We start from the raw sequence: 21,616 nt of genomic DNA on the forward strand, positions 1-21,616 counted from the left end.
ATGTTGTGCCTGGAGACCACGGAACGCATCTTCCCCCGTAGGTCGTTCCACCACTTCCTGATGTCCTCTCGATTTCTTGGGTGCTGGCCCACTGCGTTGACCCTGTCGACTATTCTTCGCCATAGCTCCATCTTCCTTGCTATGGAGGTGTGCTGTACCTGTGATCCAAATAGCTGTGGCTCTACCCATACGATTTCCTCCACCATGACCCTGAGCTCCTCCTCGGAGAACCTGGGGTGTCTTTGCCGTGCCATGGGGTGGTGTAGGTGATGTGTGGGATGGTGTATGTGGAGATGAGTGTGGTGATGTGTAGTGGTGTGTGGTGTTTTGTGCGTGGATGTTGTGTGGGTGATGGTGTTGTGTGCCTCTGTGTGGTGGGGTTGTCTATGCTGTGCTCTCTCTGTCGCCTTCGTCTATAATTTTTGGACGTAGGGGTTTGTGGGTGATGTGGGTGTGTGTTTTATATTGTATTGGGTGTGTGGGAGTGGTGTTTGTATGTGTATCAGGTGTGTGTATTTTGAATTGTTCAATGTGGCGGTGTTTTGGAGATGTGTGTGTATTTTGAGTGCGGCGGTGTGTACCGCCAATGGAATACCGTGGTTGAAAGACCGCCGCTTGGATTTGTGGGTCGTAATAGCATGGGCGTATTTCTGTTGGCGTGACGGTGGAGGTTTTGTTTTCGCCAGTTTATCAGTGACCTTTCTTGTGGCAGACTTGTGTGGGTGTCTGAATTTTGGCGGATTCTGAGATGTGGGTCATAATAGCTGTGGCGGAATTCCGCGGCCGTGGCGGTGTATTGATGGTCTTCTGCACGGCGGTAAGCGGCTTTTACCGCCAATGTTGTAATGACCCCCTATGTCCTGCTGAAGAGGACTTTGGACTTGCCATTGGCACATTTTGTATATAGTTTATTGTTTGAATACAACTGCCCACGTTGCTGTGGTTGGCAAGATAAGATGCTTGTCCTGGTTTCCTACTACATGGTGGTGTGACATCTGTGTGCACAGGTGTGTGATGTCTGTGTGTGGATTTGTATGCGTTATTGCATGCGCTTGGTAGATGGTTTAGGCCATGGGGATGTTGATGATTTGTGTGTCTGCTTGCTTGTGTGTTTGTATGGGGTGTTATGTGTGTCCGTGTGTCTAGTGCTGCATGTGTGTATTTCCTTGATTGTTGGTTGTATGTGTTGTGTCACCTGTATGATTGTTTGGATGTGTGTTCACAGCTATTGATTGTGTATCATTGCTACATGGAGTTCATGGTGTGTGTGTATGTGTGGTGTTGCACAACGTGCCCGTCTTTGCCATCGTTGAGGTGTTTGTGGGGTAGGTGTTGTGTGGTTATGGGGTATGTTGGTGGTGTTGTTGTGCATTGTAATGTATTTTTGGCATGCATCTCCATGGCTTGGTGTGTGTATGGGTATTTGGAATTGAAGTATGTTGTGTGTGCATGTGTGTGAACTTCACTGTGTGTGGGGGGTATATGTGCTCTGTGTGGGAGTGTATCACTAGCATTTCCCTTCCCTCTGTGCTAGGTATACTTACGGTTGTCGTCTTCATCGTCGTCGGTGGTCCGGAAGGTGTATGGCGAGATGCAATGCTGGGTAGACTAGCAGTTCATTTGCCAAGGCAGCCACGGTGGCGTCTCTGTGCCTGGAGGTGGGTGTTTCCATTTATACTTTCTGTTTTCGCCAGGTTTTTCATGGCGGTAAGGCCCCACCAGATAGCCTGGTGGAGTGGTTACTCGGAATATGGACATCATCAGCTTGGCTGCTTCCTGCCTGAAGTTGTCTTCCGCCGGCGGATGCTGCTCGTTGGCAGTTGTGGGGCTGATGGTTAGTTGTCTGTATTGCGCTGGGTTCACTGCTTTACTTGTTATTTGGCGTTCTGCACCGCCACCCTGCCGGCTGTCACAAGACCGCCATCTGCGTTATAGTTCGTTTACTGCCAAACTTGGAATGAGCACCTCAATGTTAAACCAACTCTTACAGGATGGACAATATGGCAATGGCCTACTCGTAGGTAAGCAAGCAGCAACTAATTGAATGACACACACAACATACAAAACATATGAGTCAAACAGAGCACACACCACAGTCCACTCATAGACAGAGAAGCATGTATGACCGTTGAGCAACACAGATGCAACATGCATTACACCACACGTCCAATGCACATCACCATCACATACAGCCACATGCAAGCCCCTTGCACCACCGGACTGTCACTTTTAATGATGCACTGGTGCACAATGACCTCTCTGCATTTAAAAGGTGGTGTCAAGTCACTACTTGTGTCCTAACACTGCCTTGAAAATAAAAGCTCCTTCACACTCATCATTTCAGTGTGGAAGAGGTCTATGATCAATTTTGCTGTGGGCATGCCACCGTAACACACCTTCCACATTTGGCACTGCCCCACATTTACGACAATCTGTAAACCTGAGGTAGCACCAAAACATAATGCCTCCCTAGGACAAATACTTGATACTCTCATTGCGTATACTTCTCCCATGTGTGGTTCATACTGTAGCACACATAAAAAGAGGAAATTGCCATCACTGATTGTTCATGTGCAAAAAGGGACACCTTTCTGCATAGAAACAATCAGCCCTGCAAAGCAGGCATCTTAGTACCATGATGCAAGCGTGCCTGCATTGGAGCTTGGCAGGTGATTTACTGCCAGCACACTGGTAGAGGACAGAAATGCACCATATCTCGGAAATATGACATATTGCCAGCCTTTAATGGTGGTGCAGGGCAGTGCAGCAAAACACATTATGCCCTGTCCTGTGCCTCAGGGGTTTGTAAAGTAGCCAGATACATGACAATAAATCTCAAACTTCTATGCCACACTTTGCATGATATCTACATACACACATGCTTGCCAGTCAGGAAATTTGGAAAACAGCTCTGTGTGCAAGAGAGGTGTACCATGTTCAAGGGGGGGGTTCACATGCAACACACAGGGCACAACACCTGTCTCATGGCATACACCACATAAAATGGGTTCTAACTCACACTTCATAGCTCTTGTGCAAGTAATAGGACAAGTGTTCAATAATCTGCAACATCCTGCATGAGTGAACTGTCATAGCACACAAATCACAGAATCACCATGCCCCTGAGGCTGTACACGTCATTGAAAAGAGCACCACCACACACCAATACAATTGTGCATGCAAACAGGAACGCATACAATGGCATATGCAGGTCTGATTCTCTATTCCATTGACAAATTCTGTGCCAGATCAGTTAGAAAGAAACACTAGTGCTAGTCTGATGCTGTATCTCCTCTTCCATTGCAGCGGACCAAGGTAATGGCATTGACCCAAATGGAAACACACATACTGATGCAGAGAAGGCTTATAATGAATGCCACAAAAGGACCAGAAATGTGAATCTAGAGGACATTTGGCATCCTGAAATCCAGGTTCAGGTACCTTGATGTATCTGGAGGAAGACTAATGTTTGACTATTATATGCACCACCCCTTGTGTGCAAAATAATACTGGTCTGTGCAATTTTGCACAACATCTGGGTTCGCACCAATGTTCCTTGGGAGGAACAGGTGGAGGTCCCCAGGAAGGAAGATGAGGACAATGGTGCACAACAAGAAGGTGGGTAAGCACACAACTCTGCTTCTGGAACACACAGAAGGGAAAATGTTGTTCATAACTTGCTTACTTAAAGACTGTACTTTATTCATCATTGAGCACACATTTTTTAATAAATCACTTGAACTTGTTTTGGAGTACCTTTGTAACATTCACATACCTTATCAATTCACCCTCATCTTGGAAAGCATGACTAGGCCACAACAGTTGGAAAACAATTTGTAATCATTCAGGAAGACCAAACAACTGCACACAATGCACTAATACATGAATGTGCAAGTGTAATGTATGCATTGCCTGTTGAACATATATTTTACATAGCAATGCACATATCACACAAGTCTGTCTGGTTGACATTTGACAGCAGCCAAATTGGAAAAAAACAAGTGAAAACTGGTGTTCAGATGTTTGGCCTAGGTAGGACAAGAGTAGTCAGTACCTACATCAGGAAGTCAATGTCTGCTATGTAACAACTTTGGGGGTCATTACGACCCTGGCGGAAGGCGGAGAACCGGCGGTTAGACCGCCAACAGGCTGGCAGTCTTACCTTGTGGAATTATGACCATGGCGGTCACCGCCATGGTCATCCGCCGGTTCTCCGTTCCGCCCGCCGGGCTGGAGACCTGAGTCTCCAGCCCGGTGGCCGTCACTATACCACCGGCGGTATTTGGACCCGGCTTACCTCCGTGGATTTCCAGCGGTTTGAATTCCTTCCCTGGCACTGACAGGGGTCTCCCCTACCCCCCCCTCACCCCGACTCCCTCCCATACCCCCCACCACCCCTGCCACCCCCCAAAGGTGGCAGGGCCCCCCTCCCCACCCCGACCCCCAACATCACATAACTCATACACACCCGACACGCATGCAGGCACCACCAACACACACACGCACACACACCGACATACATGCCAACATCCACACACACAGTCAGACACGCACACCCACACTCAAACATACACGCACACATCCATACAGACATACCCACAGACATACACGCACGCATTCCCAAACACACATCACCCCCACAAGCATACACACACTTACACACCCCCTCTACATACTCAGACACACACCCCCATGCACACACACAACACACAACAATCCCCACCCCCTCCCCTAACGGAGGATCGACTTACCTGGTCCGTCGATCCTCCGGGAGGGGACAGGAGCCATGTGGGCTGCTCCGTTGACACCACACCGCCAACAGACCACCGCCGCGCCGAATTACAGGACGTGATTCGCTGGGCGGTGTTCTGTTGGCATGGCGGTGGAGCAACCTCCACTTCCCCGCCGCCCGCCAGTATGGCTGTTGGCGGCTCTCCGTCCGAAAAAGGACGGAGAGCAGCCAACAGTCATAATACGCCGAACAGCAAACCGCCACTACTGGCGTGCTTCCGCACGGCGGTCCCTCGACGGTCTTTGAAAAAGACCGCCGAGGTTGTAATGACCCCCTAAATGTCTGAATGCCACAATCACAGGTGACAACTTACAACATACCTCCCCAGTGGGACTCACACATATGACTAAAAGTGAGTTACATATAGGGGACAATGCACCTGTACGTCTAGGTCTGTCAGACTCAAATCAGCTGTCATCTTGCATGCATGTCAAGCAATGTCAAAGCAAGTCACAAACCCTTTGGCAAACTGTATGTGTGAATAAGGACACAGACATGTTGAAACATGCATGTTCTACTCATATGTGTCAGGACTATTCACATAATCCAACCACACTTATATTGCATGTGACAAAGGATGATGACTGCAGCTGTGTGTGACTGCTCATGTCAAACAAACAAATGTGAAACGGCAGCTGAGACACTCCTCTCCTTAATTTTGCCAGGCAATACGTGGAGGTGACTCAAAGACTACACAAGTGCTGTGGCTGGAGTTGAGATATGTGTGTGTGTCAGTCGCTCATCTTGCAAACAATGGAAATTCGAAGGCAAATATTGCTTAGGCTGTATCAGAAGCAGTGTCCTTTGGTAATTTTTACTTTTATGAAACAATATGATTTGCAAGAAGAACTGGAGAGTAGGGATAATAAAGGTGAGGAAGAAGTACAATTTGCACAAATTGTGTCAATAACATTGCCCTAGAAGCCAACAGTACACAATCTAGCTTCAATGTTTGGGAATGATTACACATTGTCAAAAACCCACTTCACAAAACAATATTGTAGCCTTGTAAGTCCATACTCATAATAACACATATTGGGGGTCATTACAACCCTGGCGGACGGTGTTAAAGCGGCGGTAAGACCGCAAACAGGCCGGGAAAAAAAAAAGGGAATTATGACAGTGACGGAAACCGCCAACATAGACGGCCACTTTAACACTCCGACTGCCACGGCGGTACAGACAAACAGCGCAGCCGTCACCGCCAACAGACAGGCGGAAGACAAAGTACCGCCCACAGTATTACAACAGGCCAATCCGCCACCTTTTCTGGGGCAGATTCACCGTGGATAAAAACACGGCGGAAACAGACATTTCAATGGGAAAACGCTCACCTCTACACACTCCAGGAGGAAGGAGGACACCATGGAGCCGGAACTCCACATACTCCCTGCAATAGTGTTCCTGCTCCTCTACGAACATCAGCAACGGCGGAGCAGAAGACAACTGTGAGTACTGCACCTACGACATGGGGGGGGAGGCAAAAGTCAGGGACACACACACACGCAACACCCCCACCCCCACCCCGACCCTCGCACACTGCAACACACACACCAATGCATTTCCAAACATCACAGTAACAACCCCCAACCCCCCCCGGAAGAATGCAAAGACAAAAGGAAATTACTACAACCATTGTAATGTATCAAAATACAGTAAGCTGATATATACAGAAATATTTACAAATGCCAAAATATATACATCACGATCAGTAGTGCAGGTATGCACCATCCAATGTCCGTGGACCACTGGGCGCAAAATGCATGGGCGAGGCCCACACTAGATACCTGTCCAGAAACGGAGAGAACACTGCAGGGGCATCAGATAGAAATACAACAGGCACCTCATGGGGAAGGGAAGGTGGGGCACCTCAGCCTGATGACAGCACCACGCCAGATCCACGACGGGGCTCCATGCCCATTGATGTATCCTGGGGAGTGCAAAGCCACAGTCTCACAAGTCTCTACAGTGGGTGGGTTGCCCACTGGACCATCCTGGGGAGTGCAAAGCCACAGTCTCTGAAGTCTCTACAATGGGTGGGTTGCCCACTGCCATATCCTGGGGAGTGCAAAGCCACAGACTCTCAAGTTGATAACAGTCTCCACTGGTTCTGGAGGGGGACTGGTGCCCAGAGTGCTTCATCCTGTGAAGGACAGAGGTAGTGGATGCATGTCTCCACTGGTTCTAGAGGGGGACTGGTGCCCAGAGTGCATCACTCAACCTGTGACGGTCCCAGTTGCGTCACTGCCCCTGCCGCCCATTGACTAGCGGGGCTTGAGTTGGCGGTCTTTGCCCTGTTCAGCGGTGCTTACCATGGAGGTCTTTGCCCTGTTCAGCGGTGCTTGCCCTGTTCAGCGGTGCTTGCCATGGCGGTTTCTGCCCTGTTCAGCGGTGCTTCACTTTGCTGTCTCTGACCTGTGCAGCGGTGTGTGCCATGGCGGTCCCTCATTGCCCAGCGGGGCTGTGGCTGCCGGGGCCCTCCAGGGCACTGACTCTGGCGGTGGTCTCCTGAACAGTGACGATTGTGCTGCCCTCCTGGGCACTGACTCTGGCGGTGGTCTCCTGACCAGTGACGATAGTGCTGCCCTCCAGGGCACTGACTCTGGCGGTGGTTTCCTGACCTGTGATGATAGTGCTGCCCTCCAGGGCACTGACTCTGGCAGTGGTCTCCTGACCAGTGACGATTGTGCTGCCCTCCAGGGCACTGACTCTGGCGGTGGTCTCCTGACCAGTGACGATAGTCGGTGGCGTCCTGGGCAGCGGGGATGATGGCGCCTTCTCCGCTGTGCTGCTCTTCCCAGACTTTGGCGCTTTCTTCTGCCCCTTCCCCACCTTGGGAGGAGTCACAGCTGACTCGACACTCCCCCCGGGACCCTTGTGAGAGGCTTTGCCGGCAGGAGTCTTCACCCTCTCCCGTCGGGCACTGTCCAACTTCTGGTGCTTCACAGGGGGGGGACTGGCTGTGCTGTGTCACTCTGGCTGCCCTGGTGCCCGGTGCACTCCACATACCTCTAACAGGCACCACTGGTACCGGACTTTTTTGGGCTGAGGTGCTACTACGGGACCTATAAATTGGAGGGAGGGTGGTGGGAAAGAGGTCAACGTTGCTCAGGAAAAGTTTCTGACGAACACTGGGACGGGTAGCTGGAGGGGGTCTGGGAGTGGAGGAAGAGGAGGTGGTTGTAGGAGGTGTAACTTTAGGTGATTTGGGTGCAGGTGCATGTTCTGGAGGCTGTCGTGAGGTGGATGGATGTTGGGTGTGTGTGTGCCCGTGTTTGTGTACTTTGGGAGGGGGCATCACAGACACACTGGGAGAGGACACAGGGAACGTGTAAATGGTAGTGGGGGTGGTGAGTGCAGGTGAGAGGGGTGTGGTGATGGGTGTTCTGGTGCGAGTCCTAGTGGCTGTAGTGGTAGTGCATGCAGGTGAGAGTGTAGACGACACTAGGAGGGAGGAGGGAGACGACGAGGAGGGGGACACGGTGGAGCCAGTGGATGTTGCTGTGTCTGTATGTGGGTGATGCTTGTGTGAGTGCCTGTGGAATGTGTGGTGCATATGTTTGCCTGAGCTGCCCTTGTGTGTTGAGGTGTGTGCAGGCTGGTCTGATGGTATCCTTGGGATAGGCTGAGGTATAGGGGATTGGGTCTGGTTGGAGGCAGTTGGAGGGGGGAGGCTAGACACAGGGACAATGGCTGCCATCAGTGCTGAGGCCAGAGATTGCAGGGTTCGATGATGGGCAGCCTGACCAGAATGAATGCCCTCCAGGAATGCATTAGTGTGTTGCAACTCCCTTTCTACACCCTGGATGGCATTCACAATGGTAGACTGCCCAACAGTGAGTGACCTGAGGAGGTCAATGGCCTCCTCACTGAGGGCAGCAGAGGTGACAGGGGCAGGGGCTGAGGTGCCTGGGGCGAAGGTGATGCCCACCCTCCTGGGTGAGCAGGCACGGGCCGAAGGCTGAGGGGCTGCTGGGAGGGCGGTGCTGGTAGGGGGAGTGGCGGCTGTACCTGTTGAAGTGGGGGGCAGGGATGGTGCTGCCACCACAAGAGAGCTCCCATCGGAGGACGAGTCCGTGTCACTGTTTGCTGATCCAGTGACCGCCGTGAAGCTCCCCTCGCCCTCCGTCCCACTGGTGTACTCAGAGTCCGTGGTGTGGCCCTCTATGGCCATGTGGGATGCAGCCCCCTCGTGCTCCGTTGCCACTGTACCTCCGCCTGATGATGCTAATGCACAGAAGAACAGGGGGAGCACAAAAATGGGGGGGGGGACGACAGAAGAAAGACAGGTTGAGTGCATGGCTTACCGCTACGGTTGGCGGACAATACAGACACAGCAGCCCCCTGCACTACGACGCGCTGTTGGCCTCCACAGATGCAGTTCCTGGGATATGGCCTATATGGCTATGGCCGACATCTGCACACATAGATGACACAGGGGCATGAATACCTGAACTTGGCACTCTACAGAGGTGGGGTGGGGTGCCACATGGCCTGCATTACGGAGGGGCCTAGCCTACGGATCTCGCCCTGGGCTAGGGAAACCCACAGCCCTCCTCCCCCACCCAGACACCTCCACTGCGCGCAAAGTCAGCAGAATGAGAGTGTACTCACCCCTTGTGTCTGCTGTGATGCCCTCATGCGCCCATCCAACTCAGGGTAGGCCACCGCCAGGATCCTGAACATCAAGGGGGTTATGGTGCGACGGGCACCCCTTCCACATTGGGAGGCCATCCCCAGCTGAGCCTCCGCCGTCTTCTTGCTCCAGCGGCGAATGTCCTCCCATCTTTTACGGAAGTGGGTGCTCCATCTCTGGTGCACCCCCAGGGTCCGGACGTCCTTGGCGATGGCACGCCAAATATCCTTCTTCTGGTGGGCGCTGACCTACATGACATGTACAGGGGAAGAAGAGAAGTCCTTAACAACTGCACCGTCGAAGTGAGTGGCCCATAACCTTGCCCTTGCCATGTGGCACATGCATTCACACTCATTCATGCTCGCTGAACTGTGCCTCCTTCCTTCTTACATCCAGCCCTCTCCTCCCAGGCATAGCCGATACAACTTGCACCCTATGTACTCACCTGTTGGTCTGGAGGACCGTAGAGTAGCGTGTACTGGAGTAGGACCCCGTCCACGAGCTTCTCCAACTCCTGTGCAGTGAAGGCAGGGGCCCTTTCCCCAGACGCACGTGCCATTGTCTCTTCCAGACCGAGGTCACAGCAGCACTTGCAGTATAGGTCCTCTCCTGTCGAAGATCAGGTATTGAGTGATTGAACAGATAGAAAATGGCGGTCACGTCCGCGGTGGTGATGTCCGCGGCGGTGACGTCCGCGGCGGTGCGTATCATCACCGCCGGCGCACTTCGTCATTGGTTCCTGGGACCCATAGGGTCCAATGTTAACCAATGCAGCATTGCGCCGCGGTCTACGACCGCCTACCGCGACGGTGTACAACGCCAGCGCAGTTACCTCACATCCCATTGTCCCAGTTTAGAGGTTAGGCATCCGCCATTTCAGGGGCCCACATGGCTTCATTTTCTACTGCGTCACACATACCGAGGCCTGGACTACACACACATACAGACAACTGTTTTGGAATTTGTTTTGTGTTCTGTGTAGCTGTGGGTACATACCTCTGAATTGCTTGACTCTGTGGTCGCTGTTTTCCTTCCTAGGCACCGTCAGCTGGGACATGTGAGGAGATGGCGGAATCCTCCGGTGTACCGAACGCTGGTGGACCTGTTGACAATGGAGGAGCGAAATTTAATCATCACCTACAGGTTTGACCGTGCCACAATCCAGGAACTGTGTACCCAGTTGGAGCCAGACCTGATGTCACCAATCCGCCATCCCACAGGAATCCCCCCTCAAGTGCAGGTGCTATCAGTGCTCCATTTCCTAGCAAGTGGGTCATTTCAAACAACTGAAAGGGGGCCACAACACCGTCATCTGGACCATCCTCCTGCAGAAAAGGCACCTGGCGTTGCAAAGCAAGATTGTGAAGCATACAGCAGGCGATGATGATCTGGGACACCTTCCTTGGTGAGTAGTATAGGGAACCACCTGTCATATGGAGGCACCTGAACCTGGCCTTCAGGAGGCCGAAGGTGTGTTCAATCACCCTCCTAGTCTGCCCATGGGCCTCATTGTAGTGTTCCTCTGCCCTGGTCCTGGGATTCCTCACTGGGGTCAGTAGCCATGACAGGTTGGGGTAACCAGAGTCCCCTAATAGCCACACCCGGTGCCTCTGGAGTTGACCCATCACATAAGGGATGCTGCTATTCCGCAGGCGTCATGCACTGAGCCAGGGAACATAGCATTTACCTGGGAGATGTACTGGTCTGGCAAACATACCATCTGTACATTCATTGAATTATAACTCTTCCGGTTCCTGTACACCTGTTCACTCCTGTGGGGTGGGACCAGAGCTACATGGGTCCCATCAATGGCACCTATGATGTTAGGGATGTGTCCAAGGGCATAGAAGTCACCTTTAACAGTAGCCAAATCCTCCACCTGAGGGAAAACGATGTAGCACCTCATGTGTTTCAGCAGGGCAGACAACACTCTGGACAACATGTTGGAAAACACAGGCTGGGACATCCCTGATGCCAAGTCCACTGTTGTTTGAAATGACACACTTGCAAGGAAATGGAGCACTGATAGCACTTGCACTTGAGGGGGGATTCCTGTGGGATGGCGGATTGCTGACATCAGGTCTGGCTCCAACTGGGTACACAGTTCCTGGATTGTGGCACGGTCAAACCTGTAGGTGATGATTAAATGTCGCTCCTCCATTGTCAACAGGTCCACCAGAGGTCGGTACACCGGAGGATTCCGCCATCTCCTCACATGTCCCAGCTGACGGTGCCTAGGAAGGACAAAAGCAACCACAGAGTCAAGCAAATCAGAGGTATGTACCCACAGCTACACAGAACACGAAACATAATCCAAAAAGTTGTCTGTAAGAGTGTTGAGTCCAGGCGTAGGTATGTGTGACGCAGTTGAAAATGAAGCCATGTGGGCCCCTGAAATGGTGGCTGTCTGACCTCTAAACTGGGACAATGGGATGTGAGGTAACTGCGCTGGCGTTGTACACCGTCGCGGTAGGCAGTCGAAGACCGCTGCACAATGCTGCATTGGTTAACATTGGACCCTATGGGTCCCAGGAGCCAATGACGAAGTGCGCCGGCGGTGATGATACGCACCGCCGCGGACGTGACCGCCATTTTCTATCTGTTCAATCACTCGATACCTGATCTTCGACAGGAGAGGACCTATACTGCAAGTGCTGCCGTGACCTCAGTCTGGGAGAGACAATGGCACGTGCGTCTGGGGAAAGGGCCCCTGCCTTCACTGCACAGGAGTTGGAGAAGCTCGTGGATGGGGTCCTCCCCCAATACACGCTACTCTATGGTCCTCCAGACCAACAGGTGAGTACATAGGGTGCAAGTTGTATGGGCTATGCCTGGGTGGAGAGGGCTGGTCGTAAGAAGGAAGGGGGCAGAGTTCTGTGAGCATGAAGGACTGTGAATGCAAGTGCCACATGGCAAGGTCAGGGATGTGGGCCACTCACTTCGACGGTGCAGTTGGTAATGACTTCTCTTCTTCCCCTGTACATGTCATGTAGGTCAGCGCCCACCAAAAGAAGGATATTTGGCGTGCCATCACCAAGGACGTCCGGACCCTGGGGGTCCACCAGAGACTGAGCACTCACTGCCGTAAAAGATGGGAGGACATTCGCCGCTGGAGCAAGAAGACGGCGGAGGCTTAGCTGGGGATGACCTCCCAATGTGGGAGGGGTGCCCATCGCACCATGACCCCCCTGATGTTCCGTATCCTGGTAGTGGCCTACCCTGAGTTGGATGGGCGTTTGAGGGCATCACAGCAGACACAAGGGGGTGAGTACACTCTCATTCAGCTGACTTTGCGCGCAGTGGAGGTGTCTGGGTGGGGGAGGAGGGCTGTGGGTTTCCCTAGGCCAGGGTGAGTTCCATAGGCTAGGCCCCTCTGTAATGCAGGCCATGTGCCACTCCACCCCATCTCTGTAGAGTGCCAAGTACAGGTATACATGCCCCTGTGTCATCTATGTGTGCAGATGTCCACCATAGCCATGTAGGCCATATCCCAGGAACTGCATCTGTAGAGCCCAACAGCGCGCCGTAGTGCAGGGGGCTGCTGTGTCTGTATTGTCCGCCAACAGTAGCGGTAAGCCATGCACTCAACCTGTCTTTCTTCTGTCGTCCCCCCCCTTTTTGTGCTCTCTCTGTTCTTTTGTGCATCAGCATCATCAGGCGGAGGTACAGTGGCTCCGGAGCACGAGGGGGCTGCATCCCACATGGCCATGGAGGGCCACACCAGGGACTCCGAATACACCAGTGGGACAGAGGGCGAGGGGAGCTTCACGGCGGTCACCGGATCAGCAACCAGCGACACGGACTCGTCCTCCAATGGGAGCTCCCTTGTGGTGGCGGCAACATCTGTGCCCCCCACTTCTACAGGCACATCCGCCAGCCCCCTACCAGCACCACCCTTGCAGCAGCCCCTCAGCCTTCGCCCCGTGCCCGCTCACCCAGGAGGATGGGCATCACCTTCACCCCAGGTACCTCAGCCCCTGCCCCTGTCACCTCTGCTGCCCTCAGTGAGGAGGCCATTGACCCACTCAGGTCACTCACTGTTGGGCAGTCTACCATTGTGAATGCCATCCAGGGTGTAGAAAGGGAGTTGCAACACACTAATGCATTCCTGGAGGGCATTCAGTCTGGTCAGGCTGCCCATCATCGAACCCTGCAATCTCTGGCCTCAGCACTGATGGCAGCCATTGTCCCTGTCTCTAGCCTCCCCCCTCCAACTTCCTCCACCCAGACCCAATCCTCTGTACCTCAGCCTATCCCAAGCACACCATCAGACCAGCCTGCACACACGTCAACACACAAGGGAAGCTCAGGCAAACATAGGCACCACACATCCCACAGGCACTCACACAAGCATCACCCACATACAGACACAGCATCATCCACTGCCTCCACTGTGTCCCACTCCTCGTCATCTCCCTCCTCCCTCCCAGTGTTGTCTACACTCTCACCTGCATGCACTACCACTACAGCCACTAGGACTCGCACCAGCACACCCACCACCACACCCCGCTCACCTGCACTCACCACCCCCACTACCATTTACACGTCCCCTGTGTCCTCTCCCAGTGTGTCTGTGATGCCCCCTCCCAAAGTACACAAACGCAGGCACACACACACCCAACATCCGTCCACCTCACGACAGCCTCCAGAACATGCACCTGCACCCAAATCATCAAAAGTTACACCTCCTACAACCACCTCCTCATCCTCCACTCCCAGACCACCTCCAGCTAGCTGTCCCAGTGTCCGTCAGAAACTTTTCCTGAGCAACATTGACCTCTTCCCCCCCCCCAATTCATAGGTCCCCTAGTAGCACCTCAGCCAAAAAATGTCCGGTACCAGTAGTTCCTGTTAGAGGTATGTGGAGTGCACCGGGCACCAAGGCAGCCATTGTGACACAGAGCCAAAGTACAGCCAGTCCCCCCCGTGAAGCACCAGAAGTTGGACAGTGCCCGACGGGATAGGGGGAAGACTCCAGCCGGCAAAGCCGCTCACAAGGGTCCCGGGGGGAGTGTCGACTCAGCTGTGACTCCTCCCAAGGTGGGGAAGGGGAAGAAGAAAGCGCCAAAGTCTGGGAAGAGCAGCACGGCGGAGAAGGCCGCCATCATCCCCACTGCCCAGGAGGACTCTGCCAGCCCGATAGTCACTGGCCATGACGCCACCACCAGAGTCAGTGCCCAGGAGGGCAGTCCCATTGTCACTGGTCAGGAGACCACCGCCAGAGTCAGTGCCCAAGAGGGCAGTCCCATCGTCACTGGTCAGGAGACCACCGCCAGAGTCAGTGCCCAGGAGGGCAGTCCCAATGTCATTGGTCAGGAGACCACTGCCAGAGTCAGTGCCCAGGAGGGCCCCGGCAGCCACAACCCCGCTGGGCAATGAGGGACCGCCATGGCAAACACCGCTGAATAGGTCAGAGACAGCAAAGTAAGCACCGCTGAACAGGGCAAGCACCGCTGAACAGGGCAACGACCGCCATGGCAAGCACCGCTGAACAGGTCAGAAACTGCAAAGTCAAGCACCGCTGAACAGGGCAAGCACCACTGAACAGGGCAAAGAGCGCCATGGCAAACACCGCTGAACAGGTCAGATACAGCAAAGTCAAGCACCGCTGAACAGGGCAAGCACCGCTGAACAGGGCAAAGACCGCCATGGCAAGCACCACTGAACAGGTCAGAAACTGCAAAGTCAAGCACCGCTGAACAGGGCAAGCACCGCTGAACAGGACAAAGACCGCCATGGCAAGCACCGCTGAACAGGGCAAGCACCGCTGAACAGGGCAAAGACCGCCATGGCAAGCACCGCTGAAAAGGTCAGAGACAGCAAAGTCAAGCACCGCTGAACAGGGCAAAGACCGCCATTGGCAAGCACCGCTGAACAGGGCAAGCACCGCCAACTCAAGCACCGGTAGCCCATGTGCGGCAGGGGCAGTGACAGAACTGGGACCGTCACGGGGAGAGTGATGCACTCTGGGCACCAGTCCCCCTCCAGAACCAGTGGAGAACAGCATCCACTACCTCATTCCTTAACAGGATGAAGCACTCTGGGCACAAGTCCCCCTCCAGAACCAGTGGAGAACAGCATCCACTACCTCAGTCCTTAACAGGATGAAGCACTCTGGGCACCAGTCCCCCTCCAGAACCAGTGGAGAACAGCATCCACTACCTCAGTCCTTAACAGGATGAAGCACTCTGGGCACCAGTCCCCCTCCAGAACCAGTGGAGAACAGCATCCACTACCTCAGTCCTTAACAGGATGAAGCACTCTGGGAACCTGTCCCCCTCCAGAACCAGTGGAGACTGTCATCCACTTGAGAGACTGTGGCTGTGCACTCCCCAGGATAAAGCAGTGGGCAAACCACCCACTGAAAAGACTTGTGAGACTGTGGCTTTGCACTCCCCAGGATAAAGCAGTGGGCAAACCACCCACTGAAAAGACTTGTGAGAGTGTGGCTTTGCACTCCCCAGGATAAAGCAGTGGGCAAACCACCCATTATAGAGACTTGTGAGACTGTGGCTTTGCACTCCCCAGGATGGTACAGTGGGCTACCCACCCACTTGTGAGACTTGAGAGACTGTGGTTTTGCACTCCCCAGGATACATCAATGGGCATGGAGCCCCCTCGTGGATCTGGCGTGGTGCTGTCATCCGGCTGAGGTGCCCCCTCTTCCCTCCCTCCTGAGGTGCCTGTTGTATTTCGATCTGATGCCCCTGCAGTGTTCTCTCCGTTTTGCTCAGGTATCTGATGTGGGCCTCGCCCATGCATTTTGGGCCCAGTGGTCCACGGACATTGAATGGTGCATATCTGCACTACTAATCGTGATGTATATTTTGTTGCATGTGTATATATATCTGTATATATTAGCTTACTGTATTTTTATACATTACAATGGTTGCACTCATTTCCTTTTGTCTTTGCATTATTCCAGGGGGGTTGCTACTGTGATGTTTGGATATGCATTGGTGTGTGTGTTGTAGTGGGTGAGGGTGGGGGTGGGGGTGGGGGTGGGGGTGTTGCGTGTGTGTGTCCCTGACTTTTGCCTCCCCCTTCCCTATGTCGTAGGTGCACTACTCACCGTTGTCTTCGGCGCCAGCGTTGATGATCATCGTACAGGAGCAGGAAGACTAGTGCAGGAAGTATTTGGAGTTCCGGCTCCATGGTGCCCTCCTTCCTCGTGGAGTGTGTAGAGGTGAGTGTTTTCCCTTTGAAATGGCTGTCTCCGCCGTGTTTTTATCTGCGGTGAATCCACCCCGGAAAAGGTGGCGGATTGGTAGGTTGTGATACTGTGGGCGGTACTTTGTCTCCCGCCTGTCTGTTGGCGGTGACCGCCGCGCTGCTTGTCTGTACCGCTGTGGTGGTCGGAGTGTTAAAGTGGCTGTCTTTGTTGACGGTTTCAACCACGGTCATAATTCCCTTTTTTTTTTCGCCGGCCTGTTTGCGGTCTTACCGCCGCTTTAACACCGTCCGCCAGGGTTGTAATGACCCCTATGTCTTCCCCTTGGAACACACCATAGATTGTCAGACATATGCACTGTCTTAGGTCTGAGTTAGTGGACCACATACCAGACCAAGCCACTAGCATCCCTCGGTATACAGTTGTCAAGGGTATCATGTGTATGAACATGTTTGACACATTGGTCCGCTATCCTATCTGTGTGACTAAATTAAGAGAGGACATTTGTCATCTGCGCAGTGTCATACCACTAATGCATGTTCCCTCATATATGTACACTCACACTACACACATTGTATACGTGTGAAGACAGGAATGTGGGAAATAGAACCATAAACATGCACACTTGCAATCCATATCACGCAACCCCACATACCAACATACATTAAGACACACATTTCACCATTTGCTTCAAAAAAAGAAGCATGTGGTCATTTTCAGCCATCAGAGTATTCGAAAAAATGACGCATCTTACCTGCGCGTAAAAATTAATACAATGTGCCCTGTCAGTCTTCTATGAAAAATACACAATTTCCATCACTCATCAAAAGAAACAACACTTTACATCAAACTGTGACGCATAAGCCCAGGAAGTGATACAATTGTACTTCCTTGCTACAAACCAGGAAATGTGAAGTTACTTTCACGTCAGAGTCTTTTAGTCTGTGCTTATGAGAGGTTCTGTGGTGCTGGTGTGAGGAGTGTTTTCTTTAGTATTTTGTGCTGTCTGCTGTGTGCGTTTTGTCTCAAAGTCCTTTTTGCAGTGTTTTGGTCATAGTGTGTTGTAGTTAACTGCGTATTTTCACGTGTCTGCCTCTGGGGTAGATTAGTTTGTTGGGGTAGTTGTGGTAGTTTGGGGTATTTGTTTGGGTGTTCAGGTGCAGTGGATTTTGAGAGGGTCCTGTCGGAGACGGAAAGGGCATGCCATATGACTGCTGATGAGCTGGGAGGTTTTATATGGCTCATTAGCCACTACCTACCTAATATGGTGGCCATGGGAGGTCTCCCTATTATGCACTACTAAACAGAGGCTCCGAAGCAGCAGTAGGGGAAAGGTCCTCTTCCAACTCACCAGCGTGATCAATATCCAGTGCACTGACCACCAGCTGAAGCACCGGTGGCCAGACCTCATTGCCCAGGAACAGGACCTCCTGGACCCCCTGGGAAATGAGGTTGGCAAAACTGTGGGTGACTACACTGTATATGTGGCTGATATCTGCTTTGCATTTGCATGTCATTTGGCCACAGGGCTTATTTTACCATGGCATGACAAAGGCCAGGACTGCAAGTAAAGTGTCTTTGCCAAACTGCCTCCATGACAAGAGCAGCAATGCACCGTCAGTCAGACGGATGGCATATTCCTGTCTTTGTTTCTTGTGCTTAGCCACAAGATTTTGATGTGCACCAATGCCAACACACATGTGTCATGGGCCTACCAATGGCTGTCATAGAGACATGTTGAATGGCTCACTTGAGAATTCCCAAACCTAAGTCTTCTATGTCCTTCAGCAAATCGTGTTTAATGTGTAAAAGTTGCCCATGCTGTCAATTGTTCAACATTCAGAGTTATGTCTCATGTTATGTCTTGCAGGTGGACCCGCCCACTACACCATTGGAGAGGTGGCACGCTTTTCAGACCCTGATGCTACCAGTAAGTGTCAACCTGTATGTCTAATGTGTAGTACAAGGGTTGTGCATGATGTTGTATGATGTGAGCAATGCCATGGAAAAAGTGCAAGTATGGCAATTTGGACACCATCTTCCATCCTTGGGTATGGAAAGTATGTAGGATGTTATGTCCAGGATGTGGATTACACAAAATGATGCACTGGTGGCAATGTGTGCTGCAAGGGCCTTGTGATTGTTGGACATGTTGTTTTGAGGCCAAACACAGTGATGGCAGACAAGACATGTGCCAGAAGTACTGGGTCCTACACATGTATACAGGGTGGCAATATGTTAGTCACAGTACATGTCAATGCTCTTGTGGCACACTTAGGGCATGTTAGGATTAAGGACCATGTGAATAGGTCACAAAGGGGCTTATCGTCAAGCCTCTTGCACCCCAGGTGTGTCACTTCTTCACATATATGCAAGTGGCTTGCAAATAAGCACCTCAGTTTGTCAGGACAGTGCTCAACATACCATATATGAACACTGTATTTCAATTGCACCCCCATGTTGTGTTATACCCTATACTCTATTTTGGATGTGGCAACATTGCCAACCCATGTAATCCTCACAGATCTTGACATGCGTGTATGACATTAGCAATGTTCATACAACATTGTCATACAACATGCCATTACTCAGTACATCTTCAGATACTTCTGGTCCTGATAGTGTCCATGATGTCATGCAAATTGCTTCACGGAATGAACAGTATTAGCCAGTGCTGTTGCATCACTGTTCAGATAAAATATGGGGCATGGATGCACCCACATATGAGATGGTGGTGCTGATTGTTATTGTGCAACATGCTGACCTGAACTTATTGTTCATGTGTTGATGCATCAGGTTGCCACACCACCTGAGGGGAGGCAATGTAGTACTGCTACAATGGACTGCCAATGTTATGGGCCTCGTATTTGCATCTTTCAATGTGTGTTTGTAGGAAAGTAGCCTCTTTTTAGCTTGGTTACCCCCACTTAATGCCTGTTTGTCAGTGTGTTTGACTGTGTCTACTGCGACCCTGCTAAGCAGGACCCCAGTAGGTATGCTCTTTCCCTTTAAAATGGTTGTTGCATACTGGTAACCCAGTATTTCACCCATAATTGGCATGCTGGTGTCCTCTAATAAGTCCCTACTTTATGGTACTTAGGTAGCCAGAGCATTGGGGTTCCAGGAGATCCCTATGGGCTGCAGCATACCTTTTGCCACCCATAGGGAGCCCATGCAAAGGCTTCTACATGACTGCTATTGCAGCCTGCATGAAAAAGTGCATGCACCCTTTCACTGCCATTTAAACTGCACCAGGTCACTTATAAGTCACCCCTATAAAAGACCCTCCAGCCCTGAGAGCAGGGTGCAAATTAACTGCGTGTGATGGCACCCCTGCAGAGGTGCCCCCACAACCTCCAGGACCATTTTCCCAGACTTCGTGAATTCAGGGATGCCATTTTATGTGCGAACTGGACAGAGGTCACTACCTATGTCCAACTACATAATGGTAACTCCGAACATAAGCATGTTTGGCATCAAACATGTTGGAATCATACCCCAAGGCATTTGCAAGCATTGGTTGTTTGATTCCATGAACTCTGGGGGCTCCTTAGAAAACACCCAGTATTGCCATCCCAGCCTTCTGAGGTTTTCCAGGCAGCCCCAGCTGCTGCTACCTCTCAGGCAGGTTTCTGCCCTCCTGTTGCTTGAAAAGCTCAAGCCCTGGAAGGCAGAACAAAGGATTTCCTTTGGGAGAAGGGTGTTACACCCTTTCCCTCTGGAAATAGGTGTTACAGGCTTGGATGGGATAGCCTCTCCAAGCCACTGGAAATGCTTTGAAGGGCACATTTGGTGCCCTTCTTGAATAATCCATTCTACACCAGTTCAGAGATCTGAAGTCTCTGCTCTGGCGTGAAACTGGACTAAAGAAAGGTGAGTGACCACTCCCCTGTCCATCACCACCCCAGAGGTGGTGCTCAGAGCTCCTCCAGAGGGTCCCTGGATTTTGACATCTTGGATTCCAAGTTGGCAGGGAACTCTGGGAGCATCTGAGTGGCCATTGTCAGCAGGTGACGTCAGAGCCTTCCCCTGATAGGTGCTTACCTGTTTAGCTGACCAATCCCCCTTTCAGGGCTATTGAGGTATTGAGGGACTTTCCTTTGGGTGTTTTTTCAGATTCGGATTGCAAGATTCCAGCAGGAATCATCTGCATCCTCCACTTCAACTTCTCACTGAAGAAACTGCTTCTGGACCCTAAAGAAACTCTACAAACTGCAACAAAAAAGCAAAGATGACTCCTGCAATATTGTATCTTCAGCTCCAGCCAGCAACTACAACTGTTTCCCTGGTTGTGCATCCTCAGAGGACAGCCTGTCTTCAGCCTGCACCAGAAGAGCGAAGGAATATACCTTGGGTTGAAGGAGTCACTCCGCAGCTTCAGCTTGCACCTACTGCAATGATGGCCGGCTGTGTGGATCCCCTCTCCTGCTGAGCTGCAAGGATCCTGCATCACGTTTGGTAGACTGAAGTGGTCCCGATGGTCTTGACGTCCCACTGTCAAACTTTGGTGGAGGTAAAGAGCTTGCCTCCCCAAGTAAGACACTTCCCCCATGCACCACGTGTATTGCAGTTGCCAAGGCTTGTTGCCATCCTTCCACAAAGATCTTCCTGCACCATGCAGTTCCGGCCCCCAGCACACTATCCTTCGACACACATCTTCCTGAGTGGTTCCCCGGCGGCATGGGAGCCTTTGTCAAAGTGCTGCTTGGCCTCCTTTTGCACCTCATTTGTCCCCATGCTGTGGGACTGCTGTGCATGCTGCCTGGTCTTCTGTGGGCTCTCTGAGTTGCTGAGAGCCCCTTCTGACTGCCCCTTTTGGGTAGAGTCCACCAGGTCCATCCTGGTCTCGGGCAGTATCATTTCTAACTAACCACGAGTTTTGCGTGTGCCAAGGCTTGTTGGCAGACTCCAGCGATGCAAACCAGATTGCAATCCTCCATCCGGCATGGGACATCACTTGCACCAACCAGGATCCGAATCTGCCCTTCTTGGGTGCAGTACTGACTGTTCTTCTTCA

The sequence above is a fragment of the Pleurodeles waltl genome, chromosome 3_1 (genome assembly GCF_031143425.1).
Source record: "Pleurodeles waltl isolate 20211129_DDA chromosome 3_1, aPleWal1.hap1.20221129, whole genome shotgun sequence".
In the NCBI taxonomy this organism is placed as follows: domain Eukaryota; kingdom Metazoa; phylum Chordata; class Amphibia; order Caudata; family Salamandridae; genus Pleurodeles; species Pleurodeles waltl.